This window comes from Pipistrellus kuhlii, unplaced genomic scaffold (genome assembly GCF_014108245.1).
Source record: "Pipistrellus kuhlii isolate mPipKuh1 unplaced genomic scaffold, mPipKuh1.p scaffold_m20_p_3, whole genome shotgun sequence".
Classification (NCBI taxonomy): Eukaryota; Metazoa; Chordata; class Mammalia; order Chiroptera; family Vespertilionidae; genus Pipistrellus; species Pipistrellus kuhlii.
In genome coordinates, this window is record NW_023425529.1 from 84,912,319 (window position 1) to 84,919,414 (window position 7,096).

Consider the following 7,096-nt stretch of genomic DNA (forward strand, 5'->3'; position numbering starts at 1 on the left):
TTTTTATTAGTCAAAGGTAATGTGGTAAATTCCATGGAGACTTGCCCTTAATTCGAAGTTTGTTTTGTTTTGTTTTAAATCCCTGCTTCTTTCCCCACCAAACTCTCTATGCAGATTTTGTAATGGGGACTTTTTAGAATAAAAAGCAATCCTACAAGTGAATTCCAGAACCAGGTAAGGGAGTGTCTGCTCCAACGCACACAGTGCATGGTCTCCAGAAATACCATGAGGGTGACCAGGTGGTAGAGCAGCAAAATTAGCCTGGGGCTGGGCCACATGCTATAATAACCAACAACTTCTACACCAGATATCACCATGAGCACTGGCACAGGCTTCCCCTTCAAGCTGTCCTCCTGGTTCCCATGCAGGGCCATCTCTTGAGCTTAACTCAACATCTAAGAGCTGGCTCAGATATGGCTCAGGTCTCAATCACTTCTCTCCCATCTCCCACCCATTCCCCAAGTTTGGGCAGCTTCTCTTAGAACCACACCCCCTTCCTGGACAGAGAGACACACACACCCTCTAAGGCAGTGGTTCTTACCCTTCCTAATGCCATGATCCTTTAATGCAGTTCCTCATGTTCTGGTGACCCCCAACCATAAAATTATTTTCGTTTCTACTTCATAACTGTAATTTTGCTACTGTTATGAATCATAATGTAAATATCTGATATGCAGGATGTATTTTCATTGTTACAAATTGAACATAATTAAAGCATAGTGATTAATCACAAAAACAATATGTAATTATATATTGTGAAATATTTATTTCTAGCTACAAATGAATGAAATTTTGTCTTGAAGCATGGTGTAGCATGGGTAACAGTCTTAATATAACAACAGCAAACTACATTGCTACATTTTGCAATGGTATGCGTAAAATGCCAATGTCAGTATGAAGGTTGAGATTGCTTCTTTCTCGCCAGATCAGAAGTTCTCAGAGCTGTCTTTGCAAGAGCACAACGAAGATCATCTTCCACAGTAAGACTACTGTTTTTAGACTTGAAAACCATCGAGCTGGAAAACCCTGTTTCACAAAGATATGTTGTTGGAAATGGAAGAAGAAAGCGCAACACAGTCTCAGACAGAACAGGATGTAACTGCGAACACTTGATCCAGAATTTTGTAACTGACATTGTAGAGAAATCAGTTCTTGATGCATCGCTGTTAATAAGTTCAGTGAACTCCTCTTGTGCTGTCTCAGGAACATCTTCAACTTTGACTGTGAATGGGCTTCTGGCAAGAGCAAATGGAGTTTCAGGCAGATTTGGAAAGTTCTATGAAATTCCGTGCAAGCATGTGCAAGTGTACTTTCACAGAAATTATCATTGTAATCCTTTAGTCTGGTTCAATGTCATTTTCCTCAAAGAAAACAGATAAGGTAGGCAACATGTAAATTTTATTTTCATCCAATTTTTTTTTTTTTGCCAAAGTTGAAGTTTCATTTGCAATGACTGGATCTTTTCAGACAAATCGAGGCAGGTTGCATTTGGTCCTTGCAGTGATAAATTTAACTCATTCAAGATGGCAAAGATGGCAACCAGATAAGCTATTTTCTGTAGTTCACTTTTATCGCTGAAAAGTGCTTCAAACTGCGGTCTTGATTTCTGATTAAAAAACATTTTTAGTTCATCATGAAACTCAAAAACACGTTTTAAAACTTTTCCTTTCAACAACCATCTCACTTCAGTGTGAAATAGCAGAGCATTGTTCAGCTCATCCAACTCGTTGCACAGTTGCAAAAACAATCGACTGTTTAAAGTGCTAGCCTTTACAAAATTGACAGTACTTATAATGATTTTCATTACTTCTTGTAACTCTTGTGGCAGCATCTTCATTGCTAATATTTGCTGATGAATCATACAGTGAGCTCTGATGACTTTTGGTGACTCATTCAGTACCAAGCGTTGAAATCCAGATCCACATCCGAGCATAGCTGGAGCACCATCTGTGCAAACACCACAAACCTTTTCCCAAGAGACCTTATGCTCTTTCAGAAATGAACCAACTGTGTCAAATATATCGCATGCAGTAGTTGTCGTTACAAGAGGTTTGCAAAAAAGAAACTCATCTGTAAAGTCGCCATCATTAATATACCTCACGTAAACCAGAGACTATGAACAGTTTACAATGTCTGTAGATGTGTCAAGCTGGATACTAAATATTGGAAGTGGAGCAGATTTAATTTCCTGGTTTACCTGATCAAGAATATCATCCGGCATGTCATCTATTCTTCTGTGGACAGTGTCATTAGGTAAGGAAATTGCACTCAATTTCGTAACAAATTTATTTCTGATCATAACTCGAACAATCTCTTTGATCGCTGGCAACAGTAAATCCTGTGAGGTTTCACAGCTCTGGCGATTCTGAGTGCCACCAAATATGAAGCTTCAATGGCTGCTACGTTTTCTTTGTGGTACTTGCCACCAGTGTCAAGTCTGGCTTTCTTGAATCCATCAGCTTTGCTTCTAAAATAGTTGGTATCTGTGTCTGCAAAGCTCGAATGCTTGCTATCAAAATGGTGTTTTTGTTTGTTCGGCTTCATAGATGCGGCTGATAGAACTTCACAGCAAATAACACATTGCGGTGTCTCAATTCCTGCTGTAATTATTGAGGTAAAGCCATACTGTAAAAAATCCTCGCTATCTTTTCTTTTCTTAACAGTCTTCTCTACACGATCCATTGTCATGGGATGGTATGCTAATGAAAATAATATATAACAATATCTTTAATAATACAAAAGATGATATATGGTATGGCATAGTTCAGTCAATACAGTTCATTCAAGTTTCCTATGGTTTACCATTCTCTGTTGTTGTTTTTGCATACCTGTTACTGTCACAAGGGGGCAGTATTCACATCAACCACAGCTGAATATAAAAAGACCAATCAGCATCCAGATTAAGTTCCCATGGCACAGATTTTTGTGGGGATTTTTGTTGCAGTAGTTGATGATTTTACAGTACATGATTTTACATTTACCCAGTAATTATAATTCATGAAGTGTCATTTTACCTCCAATACTGCTGCTATCAACACAGCAGCTGCTTTCTGCACAGTAGCTGCTCTCTACACAGTAGCTGCTCTCTACACGTGTGACTGGTCGGCATAAGTACATTATGGCACCAACCCTGTCACATACACCTGTATCTGTATGGGGTGTATGTAATGGGGTTGGCGCAATGATGTCATCACGCCGGGTACTTGTATGTGGGCGTATCTGCATGTAGGCGGACCCGCCTGGAGACGAAGAGAGGACCAATGTCTCGGTTCCTAAAACCATGGGAAATATGTGTTTTCCGATGGTCTTAGGCGACCCCTGTGAAAGGGTGGTTCAACCCCTAAAGGGGTCGCGACCCACAGGTTGAGAACCACTGCTCTAAAGGCTATTTCTCTCAGGAACTTCTAAGGACCCTCTTTCTCTAGGTCAAGAAATCAAACCCACAGGTATAATACTCACCTTTTAAAAAGTGACTTCTAAATATTCAGAATTCAACATATGAATTTGAAGACCTCTTCAACAAAGCACAACAAAATACATTCTAGGCCCAGTAGGTTGTAGTGTACCTTGTATATTCCTTCTCTCCCTCTTCTCATGTTCATTTATTCACTCAACAAACATTAACTGAGCACTATCCAGAGGGTTCAAAAACAGAGAAGAGTTGATGATGGGCATATACATCAATCACACTACCAATTACTGGCCATGGTACTACTGGGCAGAAGTAGAGAAGTGGTCCCAGCGGCCTGGCTTCCGGTACTCCCTAAGTCCCACATTCTGCAGTTCTAACAGAATTATTGTCCCCTTTTACAGAGAATAAAACTGAAACTCAAAGGGGTTAATTCACTCCGTACATGTCCTCAGATAGAAAGTAGTAAATTAGGTTTGTCCTTCTGTCCATAGCTAACATTCTGCCTCCCAACGCTCTCTGATGCAGGAAAGGTCAGGGCAACTACTATTGGCCTCAAGATCGCTGGATCCCCTTCACCTGCCCCGGGGTCAGAGCGAAGAAAGGAGAGGAACCCAGGGTGTCTGTGCATGGCTTCTGCACCAGGCCTGGGTAACACCACCTGAGCAATGAGTTTGACACTAGGAAATTTGCCCAGTTCTTACATTATTCAAAAAGAAAGGAAAACAAAGAAAGCCCCCAAAGCTTTTGTAATAAATTGACCCATTTCGCCTCTGTGAACATTCATTTATTGAACACAGGCTTTGGGAACAGAGAGATTAGTAGCACATCTGCCATCAGATAGAAGACAATGCAGGTCACCAGTGAGGCTATGGACACAGCCCAGTCAGTCCACACCCCACATTCTGTTTCAGACGCTGAGAGCCTGGTCCACTGGCTGAGCCAGGAGGTATCTCTTCAGAGCACAGTTTGGGATGGGAGTCCCCTGACAGCACTCCTTGATCCCCCTATCTCTCCAAGCCTTGGGACCAGCATTCCTGGCAGATGAAGAAAACAGCCCTTTGAACTCAGAATTGTCACCACCATTAATCTGAGGTAACACTCAGAGGCTGTGTTTGAAGGGAAGGCAACAGGAGGGCCTATGGAGGTACCGGCCATTCAGACACACTGTGATCCCCCCACCTAGTGCAAACCACGAATATCATCTCAGACATACTCTCAGAGAGGATATGAAGCAGACAGAGGGAACGGGAGGCATGTTCCCTGGGTCCTAAGTCACTTCTCGCCCTTCCATGGGTTGAGAAAATGAAGGTGATGGTCAGGAAGAATCATTAAGGAAGGAACAGGAAGTGGAGCCAGCAGGATCTGAATCCTAATTCTACACCATGGCACTCTGCAGTCGGGACAGGGACTGCAATGTTCTGCATCCGGGGAGTTGAAGCAATGCCTGTTTTATTTTCATGGAAAGGATTGTAATCAAAACGCAGAGTGCTCACTTCAGCAGCACATACACCAAAATCGGAATGATACAGAGAAGATTATCATGGTCCCTGGGCAAGGATGACACGCAAATTCGTGCTGTGTACCATATTTAAAAACAAAACAAAAACCAAAAAACGCAGGCACTACTTGTACACTATAGATCGTCAGTAAATATTTCTGGGTAAAAGATTAAATAAACTTTTTCACAGATTTTAAACAGTGTCAAATTAACAAAGCAGGGGTTAATTTAAATGCTAAGGGATCCCAGCGGTAAGAATGATTATTTCCAACATAGTTCAGGAAGGCTTCCTAGAAAAGAGATAGCATTTAAAATAGGTCTTGAAGGATGAACCAAAGTTCACCACATGAATAATGGAGTAAAGACCTTCCAAGTAACAGAAGCCACATGTGCAAAAGCATGAACTGGAAAAGGCATTAGTTTATAGGTTGGTGAGAAGTTAGATATAAGGAGGAGATAGATATGGGATAGGGACAGGTGGAAAGTGATACTAAAACAAATGAGTTTTCAATGAGAAATTCGGGCTTTTTTTTCTATAACAGCTAGAAGTCACTCAAGGCTTTCAAAGAAAGAGCACAATTAAAATTTAATGCTTTTCTTTTAAAATAATTTTACTTTTTAATTGCAGTTAATATACAATATTATATCAGTTTTAGGTGTACAACCCTGTGAGTAGACATTTATATAATTTACCGTGTTTCCCCAAAAATAAGACATCCTCCAAAAATAAGACCTAGCACATCTTTGGGAGCAAAAATTAATATAAGACACTGTCTTATTTTCGGGGAAACAGGGTAGGTAATTAGATAAATCTAATACCCATCTGGCACCATACATAGTTATAAGAATACTAGAGGCTTGGTACACAAAATTTGTGCATGGGGGTGGGGAAAAGGGAGGGAAAGAGAGAGTGTGTCCCTCAGTCCAGGCTCCACTGCTGGCTCCCAACCGTTCGCCTGCCTGCCTTCCTAATTGCCCCTAATTGCTTCTGCCTACCAGCCTGATCACCCCCTAACCACCCCCCTGCCAACCTGATTGATGCCTAACTGCTCCCCTACCAGCCCAATTGCCCCTAATTCCCCTTCCCTGCTGGCCCAGTCACCCCTAACTGCCCTCCCTTGATAGCCTAGTCTCCTCTAACTGCCCTCCCCTGCCAACCTGATCACCCACAATTGCCTTCCCCTGCCAGCCATCTTGTGGGAGCCACCTTGTGTCCACATGCGGGTGACCATCTTTGACCATATGGAGGCAGCCATCTTATGTGTTGGAGTGATGGTCAATTTGCATATTACCTCTTTATTATATAGGATCATTGACTATATTCCTTTGTTATACTTTATATCCCCATGACTATTTTGTATCTACCAATTTGTACTTCTTAATCCCTTCACTTTTTTCATCCATCCCTACTACCTCTCTTCCATTTGGCTTTTTCTTTATATCCTTAGTTGTTCAGGTAGAAGTGATTGAATGATGAGTGTCAGAAGTTTAGTTTTAAGTTTTATGTAGTTGTGGGAGAAGAAAGTATTACATCTACCAACTCCACCAACTTGACTGGAAGCCTAGAATTTAGTTTCAGGAAACTTACTCTGGTAGCAATGTAAAGGATGGACCCAAGAGCAGAGATCTATGGCGATGAGGTGAGTTCAAAGGCTGCTGTCCTAGGAGGTGGTCTGGTAAAACAGAATAAGAAGTTGGGGACAATTTTGAGAACAAATCTGAGATACAATGTTATAATAGGAACAAGTTGGATAAGGAAGGTGAAGCATGAAATAAATTAGAAGATTTTTTTTAGGGAGAGGAAAACAGGTTACATTTTTAGATTTGAAATGCCTGAAGATATCTTTTGGAGTAAAGAAATACAGAAATGTGACTCTAATTCATTTTAAAAATAAAGCTTGAGATACTGACATTGGCTAAGATCACTCAGAAGTGAATAAATAAGAGGAAAGAATATATTATAGGTAGTAAATTAGAAGGAAAAGGGTCAGGAAAGAGATGACGACCTATACTTAAGAAAAATCAAGAAAAAAGGAACTCATCAAAGGAATGGAGCTTTCTTCAATCAATCTATACTAATAAAAGTCTAGGTGGCCCTCATGCCCTCGTGTCATCACAAGATGGCCACCCCAACGTCATTACAAGATGTCCACCTCAAGATGGACGGCAGGGGAGGGCAGTTGGGG

The 7,096-nt window shown here is 41.1% G+C and overlaps 1 non-coding gene across 1 annotated transcript; it reads left to right on the forward strand.

Annotated features, from left to right (window-relative positions):
* Positions 1-4,897: 4,897 nt before the first annotated feature.
* LOC118730969 lies at positions 4,898-5,004 on the forward strand. Its single transcript, XR_004991694.1, has one exon. It is a non-coding gene; the product is annotated as a U6 spliceosomal RNA (small nuclear RNA).
* The last annotated feature ends 2,092 nt before the right edge of the window (positions 5,005-7,096 follow it).